Source organism: Apostichopus japonicus, chromosome 16 (genome assembly GCF_037975245.1).
Source record: "Apostichopus japonicus isolate 1M-3 chromosome 16, ASM3797524v1, whole genome shotgun sequence".
NCBI classification, from domain to species: Eukaryota; Metazoa; Echinodermata; class Holothuroidea; order Aspidochirotida; family Stichopodidae; genus Apostichopus; species Apostichopus japonicus.
The window spans coordinates 29,511,495-29,524,861 of record NC_092576.1 but is presented as its reverse complement, the minus strand read 5'-3'; the positions used below and the strand labels follow the sequence as shown (position 1 = coordinate 29,524,861).

At 39.6% G+C, this 13,367-nt stretch overlaps 1 pseudogene; it reads right to left on the bottom strand.

Moving 5' to 3' along the window:
- Positions 1 to 9,090: 9,090 nt before the first annotated feature.
- LOC139981927 (uncharacterized) lies at positions 9,091 to 13,356 on the bottom strand (annotated as a pseudogene).
- Between the last annotated feature and the right edge of the window lie 11 nt (positions 13,357 to 13,367).

The following is a 13,367-nucleotide window of genomic DNA, read 5'->3' as shown; positions in this document are numbered from 1 at the left end:
TCGTGTACCTTCCATGATAGCTGGACTGTAATTGAGCTGTGGACATGAAAGAAAGACCAGTGTGAAGACAGTCTTGGTCAGGGCTGTAAATGATAATAGTTGCACAGGAGGTTTTCAAAGCATGGAACCAAACTCTGCCTCTTCACAGATTCCATGCACAATTTGAAAGGCTTTGTCTACATCTTGACTTTTTAAACCGCCAGCTACAACTAGCCTAGCAGGACACACACACTCCCAATAGCAGCCATAGACAACATCTCTGACCTCTGTTTTGTAAGAATTTTGCCCAGTTACAAGGTGTTGGCGTGTTAGAGTCACTTCGGCTGCTGTTTTCATTACTGTCATTCCCTTTGTCTCGTCTTGATCTTTCTATATCTTTCGGCGTTGTACCATGTCTACCAGGATGGTCAAACACTAAATGAATGTCTGCAGCCTTAAGAAAAGAAACCGTATCTGCAACCCAACGCCTATACAGAAATTGTGCATAATCCCTGAATGTTTTATGACAGTCCAAGGGGCGAGTGTTATTGGTGAGGAACATGCTATCAATGATGAAACAGCGAGAAGTTGACTCTTAACAAATGACTTTTAGCATTTGTTACGTTTGTATGGTACTCAATCTGGAAGAAAAATTGCCATTGGCAGAGGCGCAAAGTGACTGAGATCAGAGACAGCTACATTTAGAAAGGCAATATGTCTGCGAAGGCCACTATCTGATCTTTTAGCTCCTGTTGCTGTTTTCGCTGTCCTTTGACTTACAGGGTAAAGGTAGTAAGATTTTTGTCGTCGTAGTTTTGGATCCTCTGATGAAGTGCGTAGTGATAAACACTTAATGTATGCCAGTTGGCAGGCAGTCCTGGAGTCGGTGAAGTCCGACATTCGCCTTCAGATTGAAGGCGATTTTCGCCGTTTATCTGGGGCTGCCTTTTTTGGACGCTGGTGTGCTGGGGAGGGGTTTTTCGTTTCGCTGCGTGCGGGTCGTCCTTCTGTACGTTTTTGAATGTTTCAGTGGGGGGGGGGGGTTGGGCGTTTTGTCTCTGCAGGTCGGCGGGCGCATGTTTTTTTGGCTCGCTAGACCTTAGTTTCGTTTGTCAGAATGGGATGGTTCGGTAGTGCCGTTTGGCCGTGACGTTTTGTATCCCGCATGGCGGGTCACGTAAAAAGCACTTAATGTATGCCAGTATCAGAAGCTTTCTAATCTGAGAACAAATGCCTCAACAATGGTGACACACTTTGCCTGCATTCACCAAGTTTAGTAAGGTATGTGCGAATGTTTGTTTCTGTGCTCTTAAATATGGATGTTTGTACACGGGTTTTGGAAGAGGTGTGATATGAGGCTGTTGCTTGATAAACAATTTATGAACTTTAGTTCTATAGGAAAGGTAGTGCACAAGTCGAGAGACCTTCTGGTTCTGCTGTTGTCATGGCCATCTTAACATCTTTTATTAATGAGCATTTCGTGGGCTTCATCTAGAGCAACACATGACATAGATTGACCTGAAATACTAACAGCAAAAGCACCGTAAATACATGGGCCTATCCAAAGCATGAAAAACAGGGGCCAACAGTCGAACAAACGCATTACGTAGGGAAAAGTCTCTGCTTCTGATAGAATAAAAAAGGCTTAAATAATGTAGCATATCACGGCTAACAATATTGTACCAGAAACGCACGTATGTGGAAAATACTGTATGAAAACGATAGCTGACATCGGACAGCTCGGATGTCCATATAGCAGGAAACAATTTTCGCTTTGTTACAGAAAGAGAAACTCTCAGTTCCTGCAGTACTTTATGAAAATCGCCATCCATATCCCTATTTTCCTTAAAGGAAATACGAAAATAACGATATAGAGCTTCCCAGACCTGAAGTAAAAACTGATGTATTTTTGGAAACCCAGATGCTTTGCTGACTGCCTTCAGGTGGAACCTTTGTGGAACACGGACAGTAAATAATGAAGGCTTGCATCTAGGTAAACCTTAAGTAAAGGTGCTTGGCTGTTTTTCAGCAAATGCCAATCTCCGATGAAGGGTAGCATCCACCCCAATTCCTCACCATACATCGTTTTTAATCTCAGAAGAAGCGGCTACGTTTTACCATCACCTGCAACTACAAGATAGTCCATCTTTTCTCCAAGTTGGTGCTTACTGTGAAGGTCAAGCACATCAAGAAGAGTGTGTTGACTGTCTGCGGGAGCGTGCAAGACAGAGGTAAAATGGGCTCTAGATTGCTCAGGAGAAAGAATTACACCAGCAAATGGAACTCAAGTCAGGAAGCACTAGCTCAGGAAACTAATCCTGGTTGACCGATTTGACAAGCATATACCAAAATACTTTTACGCCCAACTAACTCACACCCTCTTTGTCATTTCCATCAAGTTCAAAGTCTGAAAGATGTTGCTAGCCTGGTGAAATTCTGTTCCAGAACAGAAGCTGGTATATTCTGAGGGGTGGAAACGTTTGCTTCATTTGCATGTTCAGTAGTAGAACCATCAACCTGCATAGCCACTGGGATACTTGTGGAGAGAGGAAGAGGCTCAACTGAAGTGAAAGCCACGATCACTCTTACTGCATTATAGAGACGAGTATGTGAAATTACGGTCAATGTTGTCAATGCAAAAGCTGTTCTTGAGAACGTTGACTTTTGAATTTATTTCACGCACTGACACCTTTGTATGGTGTCTGAGAAAAGTGCTCTTAGAGACAGACACACCAAATTTTGAAAGGGTTGAAAAACATGCAGACCTAGTGTAACACTTTTCATTCGTAGTAAATAAAAGACAGTTAGATAGGAAAAAAGCGCCTTAGAAATTTGCTTTAGCTGAGCAGCTTCTGAAGTGTGGGTGTTGCATGCATAATGATGATCCCACTGAAAGGTTGAATTAACAGCTTCTTGCCCTTCTAATGTGAACCTCGGGAAATAGCTGTTAGAAAGTTCAAAACAACAGGATCAATCCTTAAAGCTTCTTCTCTGAAAATAAAGGTGTCTAATTTGATGCCTTTAGCTCTAGCTTTGTTTATGATTTCCTTTGCTGAAGATATTCTTTTGTTGAAATCCGCAGCCACATTTGTTAGCTGAAGAAAGAATCTTTTTACGATCAGTAAGCTCTAAAGATTGATCCTGTCCTTTGGAACAATCATCAACAGACAATTTCTCTTGGTCTTGATGTTGTGTAAAGAACAATATATGGAGCATATTAGCAACACTTGTACCTGTCCTCCTTATCATCATGACATAACGAGGTTGACCAGGTATGTGGGAAAAAGTGAGGCACTCCCAAAAGCAACTTTGATTGATGAAAATGTCGTTGGGATTTTGGAGGAGATTGCTCTGGATCGATGAAACTAAAAGGTTGAGAAACAAATGATAGTTGTGAACTATAAGTGACTTTATACTTAGCATACACATCAGAAAGAAGAAGTGGCCTATCACTGAAAAGTTCATCACCATGGTAAACAAGAGAATATGGAAATGCAAAGGATTCGTAGCTGTCACAATTATCAATCGTCAACTGATGAAACTTGACTTTCAAGCAGAAATGCTTTCAAATGAAGGTATACAGTATCATAAAGGTAACCTTGACATAGCTACACTTGAAATCTCCAGTTCAAAGCCAGACCATGCCTGGTGGGCCCATTCTTTCCCCATGTGAACTGTCCATGAAACGTCCAAGACAGTAGAGACACGGAGTTGGTCTTGGTTACTCTTCGATTTAGATCCAGTAGATCGTTAAGCATTTTGAGTAGTAGGCTTACGCCCACGTTTCTTCTGTCTGTAGACTACTGAACCACTTGTACTTGGAAATTCCTCTTTTTTTGGCTTCTTGTAAGGAGTGCCGGTCAAGATATAGCTGTTTTCCACACGTTGAAGAATTTCGGCGAGTGTCAGACCAAGTTACTCTGGGAATTTTCACATGAAGTTGCGTCACCCTATTCTGTTGCGGTTTCATTCTCTTCTGGTGAGGTGTCGTTCTCTTCTGGTGCAGTTTTGTTCTCTTCTGGCGTGGTGTCAGGCTCTTCTGGTGCGGTGTTGTTTTCTTTTCTTCTGGTGCGAATTTGTTCTCTTCTGGTGCGGACTTGTTCTTTTCCGTTGTGGTGTTATGTTCGTCGGGCTATGTAATGAACCCTTTGCGTAGTTCAGGTTTTCTCGCTAATCTTCTTGTAAGAAGACTTAACCTCTTCTCAGCCATTACCCCCTTATTTCGAAGAACTGTACCAGGACAGCGCCAAGGCAACGCCATCTTGTAATGCCCATAAACTGTACTGAAACTTCCATAATAGCCCTGGCTTTCCTATCTTCTTGAGATTCTCCTTTCCTATTCATGTCTGACAGACTTCCAAAGTATGTTTCCCAAGTACGTGCCACTTGGTCGCTTAGCGACTCATCATCTCGATGAATGTGATGGACATTTCCTTCCCAGGGGAGAACGTATTGCAAAGGGCTCTTTCCTCCGCCCACGCCTCTCCTCCAGGCCCAGAATGCTTCAGGAACATGACACCCGCCAAGGAGCATAACCTGGTTCGCATCGATTTCAAAGAATTCAATGCCCTGTAAGTGGGGCTACCTGTTCCGAAATTGTTTTGGAAGCAAAATGTTTTCGGACAAATTTTTTCAGACCAAATTTTGTTTGGACCAACAATATTTTTAGGACCAAAACTTATGGGACAAGTACTATTTGGGTCATAAGAAACTATGGGCCCTTTTTTGTCATTAAAAAAATTTGGTGCGTCCAAAAAAAAAATTGAGACCCCCAATACAAATTAGGTCCGAAAAAATGTCGGTCCAAAAAAACTTAAGTCCCCCCCAAAAAAAAATTGGGTCCGAAAAAATGTTGGTCCAAAACAATTGTCGGAACATACAAACGTCGGAACATAGGGATGTCACCGGGGAATGTCTTGAATTATTCATACATTTTAATCAATATTCAGATTGCTTGTTTCTCAGCCAAGAAAAGCAATAGCGAACAACTAAACCTTATGTGTGCTACTATACTTGTACATGATGTGTAATAAAGTTCGTATTTGGTATGGTGTAACGAAATGATTGATAAGTATTGTGTGTAATAATGAAGTGAACCGCGGAGGGCGGGGGAAATTACCGGATTTAGGGTCCTACGCTTCGAACTCATAAGTTATAAATGCGTTGAAAGAACGGCTGACGATTGATTACAAACTCTACAAAAATGTCTCTTACATAATGGTAATAAACATACCAAGAAATGGCTTAATGAACTAAAATGGCTTATTGTCTTAACTTGGGGGAAATCTATATTCAATCTCGGGAACACCTATACTCAATCTGTGAAATATCAATAACATTTCCACACAAATACAATACTGAATACAATACTTGTAGTCTTCTACAACACTGTACAATAAGGTATAAAGTGTATAAAGAAGAATGTAAAACGAACATTATGAAATAATCTGCATAAATAATACAAAACGTTTGCCAACAGGCGAGGACTTTTGGCACCTTCGTAATGGTCAGTTGCCAGCTGCAACTCATTATAGGCATTTTCACCTAAACTGTTCCTACAGAATTGTCACTCTATAGCTGTCCAGAATGGCTAAGCTTAAAGAACGATCTCTGAGACAACTCTTTAATTAAGAACAGTAACAATAATGTTCAAAATACAAATACGCTCTTTACACCACGAGCAGTACAATACTTAAATACAGGTACAATAACTAAGCTAACAAACATCGTTAACGTTCTGTAAAACCCAACCTAACCGGTACTGTAACACTACAGTATAATAATACGCATAGCGATAAACAATACACGCTATTAACCCGTAGGACCAAGGTCCAAAACACAACCTCTCATGTACAATAAAGTACAGCCTAGCCAAACACTTCAAACTACAATTCAATGGGTACCGTTATTTTCCGCACACGTTACTTTCCGCTGAAACAAACGGTGTTTCAGCGGAAAGTAAGGTTTTTTTTTGGGAGCAACAGAATAACTGACTGAATTGATTATGCACATGGAATAATTTAGGAAGATGGAGAAGATGGGATTTAACTGTAACAGGATAAATCGGCCATGATTTTAGATGTAACTCGTAAGAAAGGTGGTGCAAAATGCATGTTCGGTTATTAAAACAGCCCTTACTTATACAGCCATTTCCACCGAAAATCAAAGATACCGCCTTTTACAACTTTCTTGAAACTATCATTGCGCGGATCATTGCGCAGTTTTAATACTTTATTAGATAGTCAATCCTTCACAACGCGGGCGTCCCTTTGCCCTTTTATCGGCCGACCGCCTCATACTTCTTTAATCATCCCTAATTACACACCCCCAAGCCACTTCTATATTATAAGCAGCTTAACTTTTCTGACATGAACTCAGTCTAATCATCCTTTTTTGACGTTCTTTGATACTTTCTCATGTTATTTGAATCATCCTGCCTGAATTTGGTATCCCAAAATTGCAGGAAAATATAGTATACAGGAAAGTGAAAAAAAGGTGTTTTCCGCAGAAGAATTGTTTTCAGCGGAAAGTAACGTATGCGGAAAACAACTGAAACCTTATACCCGTATGCTATATAGCGAGCTGGCTGGCGATAGATGGATTCTCGATGTCCGCGTCCTCGATGTGCGCGAGCGTGGAGAGTTATTGTTATCCGCGAGCGTGTTTATATCAGAATAGTACGATATTAAGACGTAAATAATATTGTTTTTAAATGCTGTACCCTTATTGTTTTTTAATTGAATTGGGTTTCAGTTGTTTGCGTATCCGCCATCTTGGAAAAACCAGTGGCTTCGAGCCTGAAGCCGAACCATCCAAAACCTGAGGCATCCTGCTTTATAAGAAGGGGGACATCTCCTTACTGACTCGAGATAATACAGATAAGAGTATCTCTGGACAATTAACGATCCAGAGAAATGAATATTAACAAAATATGAAAGGGATAACGGGGCGAACCCCGGAGCTCTGCAGAGACGCCGGTGGCCATCACAACCGCGTATACAGAACTGAAGAATAAGACTTTTCGCGATCTCACCGCCGCCTGGAATGCTTGGTAATGTCAGAGGTCACGGAAGATAAACAATAAGCGCTGCCATGTACACATATGTACACATATACATAATACTACACGACTAGCGTACGTTACAGCGATCTTTGACCGAAATTTGCCGTTTTTATTGCTAATATTTATTTTAAAGTTTTCACAATGGAACAAGGAGAGTTTACATAAGATTGACAGTGGAGCGTTCAAGCTATGAAAGGTTTTCTGCGGGTTCGAGGGTTGAAAACAACTAGTAGAAAAAGGGAACTGCAGTCACTTGTATACTCGGCAATGCAAATGAAGGTGCGAATAAAAATGGATGAAGTCGAAGAAGATAAACTTCGTTCTAAACTCTACAGTGAATCTTTGGTTGTGGATGGGAAGCCTTTACCAGATCCTTTTACGTAACTGAAAGATGGATGGCTTGCTGAAAAAGATAGTAGACATTTGTGGCCGCCATTGAGCTACTTCGAAATTGCTGAATATCTTCTCGTTGATGCAGCTTGTCCCAGCCAGCCAATAAGGCCCAGTTCAACTTCAGGTAGCAGTTCCAGTAGCTTTATGCCAACCAGTCTCAAGGATAGACTTCTTTCTGATTATAAGGAGGGGAAAGCATTCAGCTATTTTGAGAGCAAGTGGTTGAAGGAGATATTTTACCACCACATTTCAGAGGACTCACCAGTTTGTTTTTTGAAAGCGGATTGTCTCCCATCCCAGAATGTAAGAAACATACCTCATAAGAGTTGGGTTGTCCTGGAGAAGAAGACAGGAAAAATTCGCAGTGCACCTGTATTGCAGGGTGAGTGTATATTTCATGAAGACCAATATTAATTCACATATTGACTATTTGTGTCCTCCTTGTTAGTTACCCCCAATTACTTCGTTGTCATGAGCTGTAGGCCCTTATGGATTTTTCTTTTTGAAGCATTGTAGGGAATTTTGAGTTGGTAATGAGGTACAGACTTTAGAACTCCCACAGATACATATACCCTTCCACTTTGCTAGTTAACTCCCTCAATTTCATGTCCAAGTATAAATAATGCCCCATGTACTTCAATGTGGCTGAGAATTTATAAATCATTATAATCACCTCTGGGCACACATCATGCCTTCAAGTCTGACCGTGGGTCTGACCGTGGGTAAATGTTTTGAGTTTATCCTTTTTAATTAAGAAATTTATATGTACCCATAAATGTTTAGAAGTGAATATAAAGTGATGATCATGATTGACTCCTAGTTCCTTCTTTTTTTATATGCTCTTGACAAAATTTTGAGGAACACTTGTTCGAGAGAATCATGGACTTACAATTGAGAACTACAGAAATATTTTTCTTATATTCATTGCTAATGTTTTCCCCTTTCTTTTCCTATTTTCCATAGACTTGGTACAACTTGCAACCATGTCCACTTCAAAGTGGACCATGCCTTCATGATGGGTCAGTCTGCAGCTGTTCCTTGCACATCCAAACAGTGCACTTGGAATATGTATAAAGGAATGCTGGTGGCCACTGTCCTTGAGGGAAAGAAAATCTCTGGCTTGGAATGGACAAGACCAAGTTATTTCAAAAAAGGTACAGTAAATGTTCCAAAGTATGTCAGGTGGGGCATGCATCTATCACTGTTTGCATTCTCAACTTTATGTATGAGAAGCTATCAATGTTTGCCACGAACTTCAAAGAATGTGAACGTTAATCGGAATAGCTTTTAAATCTGAGCAAATCAGTGTTTGAAAATAGCATTTATAAATCAAATTTTCATCGCATTTATTTTTATGCTAATCTTGTGATGTATGACCAGGTAAACATCTCAAAATCCTTATATAACATAAAATATGCAAATTAGTACGTGGAAATTCAAAGTGCTCTTTAATGATTAATATTTAAATGATTTGAATGTTTTTGGATTTTTTGGGTTATTTCATGACCTAATATATTGTAAAGCAATTAAGCATATGTTTTGCTTATTTGCATCCATATACAGAAAGTCAGTCTCTTAGGCCAAATTTGCTTGCTTGCATGAATGAAAGCGGTCATCCAAAATTGAAAAGAACCATGCTCACTACCTTCCTGAGCTAAAGGCTACAGCAAGACAGTGGTGTGATTTTTTGGTTTACACTCCACGCGGGTTTCATCTGGAGAGACTTTTTGTTGTTTGTGGGAAGAGGCCGTTGCAGAAATAGATGAGTTTTTTTTAAGTATATAGTGCCTGAACTTGTGTTCCGTAAGATTCGAGACTCTCTGTCACAATGTCATCCTGATCCTTCACCAACTCCTGCTCTGTAAACTTGTCAGAAGCAAAGCACAAGCTCCCTCCCAGTGAAGTCAGGAAACAAAAAAGACACAGCGCAAAGAAGACACAAGCAAAACCATTATTTTTGTGTTCATTGTGCAGCAAACAGTGTATTGATGAGACAAATATATTACAAATTAAGGACAATAGCATTGGGTTGTGACACTTGTGGTTCTTGGTTCCATTGGCCTTGTGTTAATGTTAGACAGACACCAGTTGGTAAATGGTGCACTGTGCAAAGCTGTGCAAAGCTGTGATCTGCCATTATCATTTTGGTACTTTCTATTTTTTAGCATTTTGGGAACATTATATATCTTTCAGTACATTCATGACATCCAGTTAATTCATTTTGTAAAAGTAAACTGGCCTGACATTTCGATCCTTGCAAGATCTTCAGAGGCTAAATGAGGCTAAATGACAAGTAACTGGAACAGAAGGGACCTTTCTGTTACTGCTACTTGTCGTTTAGCCTCTGAAGAAGATCATGCTAGGATGGAAACGTCATGCCAAGTTACTTTTACACATTCTATTACAGAGGCTCCCTAGTGGATAAGCAGTCTGTAACATTTTAAAGTTAAATCATTCAGAAAGAGATACAAGATCTGGCTGTAGATTGCTAAGTGCTGCACATATAATTAAAATATCATCTGCATATGACAACAGTGTAAGTTGCAGTACACCATTCAGTATTTTAAATGTTTTCAATCGATTTATGGCACGTTCAACATGAATACGAAGCCATGATGACATCCCCTGGATCTAAAAGATTAAGGAAACCACTATCCCTGGTGATAAAAACATCAGATGCTCTGTCACCATATGCGTCAGATAGGAAAGAAATGCCAACTAACACTTTCATTGTGTTGTGCTTTGTGTAGTCTGACCAGGTTACGTCTTCAAGGTATAAAGAACTGGGTCTTTCTATGAATATTTCTGTGCAGTCAAGTATGCATCTGGTCTTGTTAGCTGCTGCTTTGAACGATTTTGGCAAAGTGGATTTAATTGCCCCTTTATCAGGCCAAACAATCAAAGTGGTTTCAAAATGAAGCTCAAACATTTTACCCATGTGGATATGATTTGAGAGCTTGTACTCGGTCTAATACCAAAAAGTATCGATAGAAATTGAACTGAGAGATCTACGCGAAGCCGCATTAAAACAAGTACCAGCTCATTTTTCAATGAAAGTGCCCTTTTTGGGCCTGATTTTGTGGGGGTTTTACGGAAAATTCCTTACTTTCCCTTCCACACTGCCCTTTTTTGAACTTTTCCAGTACGTCATTTTAACTGCATGAGGTTCAAGATAATTAAACAATCTCTAGAAATTAAGCCTGTGCAGTGTTGTATGTCTTGTGTTATGTTATTGCAATGTTGTGTTTCATCAAAAGGTTGTCTTCTACGATTAGCCCTCTTCTTTTCTCCGAACTTGGTGGCAACAAGTTCTTCTTCCACTTCTTTCACCCTTTGCTGTAGAAGTTGAATTTTTGCCGCCTTCCTAGCACATCCTGGACATCTGCATCCTGGCTGACAGTCACAAGAGTATGTGGAAGAGTGATCGTGGCTAATGTTTTCTGAGGTAGTGGGTTTAATAAGGTTCGCCTACAGCAGTGTTGTCTTCAGTGCGTTTCCTCTTTGTAGCTGGTGTGAGGGTTGTTTCTGTTGGGGGTCTTTTAGGGGTTGTTGCTCACTCAGAACTATATCCTAAGTGAAGGGTTGGGACTGGGTTTTCTTTTGTGGACTGGCCATCTACAACATGTATTGAACAAATCCTGTCATGAGCCTTAGGTTCCCAGTTCTTGTCCAGTTTGGGGTCTTTTCTGTTCATTGCTTTAATCCACCTTCGCCTTTGTTCAGGTTTAGACTTTAGAGAAGGGAAGGTCAACAACCCAAAGGGAGGTTGGCAAATACATTGTCCAGCTCCAAAATGGCATCCGTGGATTGGGCATTAACCCTCTTTCCACTTTTCCAACCGGTAGGTATCATTCCCACAATCGATGACAGAACAAATTCTCATTCTATGTGTGATTATGCAACTGAAAGGACATGGATAAAAAATGCCTTATTATATTCTTTCGGGTATGGGAACACTAACTTACACCCAATGGAGTGGCTAGATTGAATAAAGGGGGGGGGGGGGTGCAGACCATTATTTTTGACTAAGATCGAAGTGTGAATCAAACTGTGTGGTTATAGATACCCCACCCAGTTCTTGTTTATTAATCCAGAGATCTGAATATGAGAACATTTACTTTAAACTGATATTTCATAAATAATCTCAGTTTGAAATGTATTTTTTCATTTATACTTAATTATTATGAGTGATTCCAGAAAACTCTGAATACAAGCAACAATGCTCATGCACTGTAAAGTCAAAAGTTAGCTGAAATTAACCCTTTTGCCTTAAACAATGTTCCGGTCAGGGGTGTATTCAAGGGGGAGAGGGGAAAACATTCCCACTGAGAATAATATTTTGATACAGTAATACTCTTAAGACGTAATAAGGCAGATTTGGATATGCCTACAATGAAATCCGTTTCCAGCCTCCAAAAAATTTAGGCTTTTTTTTAATACTTTTTTTCTAAACTCTGTCAGAGAGCATGTCCGAGAGAAGGGTGATTGTTGTTGGAAGTAATGGGATTAATTTTCTTTCCACTTAGGCCAGACTACTGGGTGAGTTTGGAAGAAAGTATTTTGTTTAAGGTCACTGAGTCTAAACAAATTAATTGTTGGGGTTTAAAGTTAAAAGCTCTTTAATTTAATTATATAACACTAGTGTCAGTATGGGCCTTGCTTCCTTACACGTGTAAACTTGGACCTACGCCTCACGTCCCTATCCGCGAATATCATAGATGGGTTACAACTTACAAAACAGTGTTTTTCTTAAAATCATCATGAAAGAAATGTAATACTAACAACAACAAAAAATTACCTTTATGAAAATACCACGGAACTGTTTTTTATATAGAGAAATGGTGCAAAAATATCTCCGTCGTGATCGTGACTCTCGCGATTGTTTATCTCCTTTGTCTTTGTTACTAAGTGCGCCTCGCACATGCGCTTACTATTACATAATACATGTAAATACTTAACGGGTGATACAACAAAATTTCACTTCACTACAAGAATTAAACAAAAATAAAGGTCGTGGTTGCGTTGTATGGTGAAGCGAGTATCCATTGGACGATCAGATTTTCGAGGCTAATAATCCCCTTCACCAGTCACAGTGAAGAATGTCTGGGTGTGGGTCTATTTCATTTTAATCCATACATTTCCATTCTCGTAGGTATCTTCATTTGAACAGAAACATCAATAAATGTGTAGAAGTCTTGAACACCTTGTGGATATTCCATGTCAAATGCATGAAACCAACCCATTAATGCAGCAAATGCATCCAGTAGGTTATCTGTAGTTAGGATTTCAATCTCCTCAGCAACAATCTTGTACAGCGCTTCTCCAAGCAGATCACCAGTCACCACAATCAATGGAGCTACATCCCCCTGCAGATTCAAGAAAAATAACTTTCCTAAGGTGTACCAACTTACAAGTAAATTACAACCGTAAAGCAATTTTTAGAGCCAATTAGGAGACCTTGGTTAGCTTGGTCTTGTTAAGGAATATTGACATAACCATTGATATTCAAATTAATATTTTGCATTTCTATTTACATGTGAGTAGATGGATTTGGTCAGTTTATAAACCATTAAAGTTTTGCCATCATACACAAAGAGATTTGTAAATCAAAAACCCTGGTATAATCTTTCCTGTAATGTTAGGCTGGAACATAACACTTTTATATGTATCCATCCAACTCAATGACCACTCAAATACGAAAATGCTTTTTGAACTGTTTATCCTTGATAAGTCTTTATAGTCATTCAACCTTTTGACCAACTCTCATAGATATATACAACCAGAATTCAAATATGCATTGTGGCTTCGATGACTTAACATTGGCAGTTTTCTTCATGACTCTGACATAATGTATTGTGAGGGTGTATATGTTTACAAGGGTTTCAATGTTTGACCTCTGATGACCACAAATGAACACAGGAAAGAGTGTTTA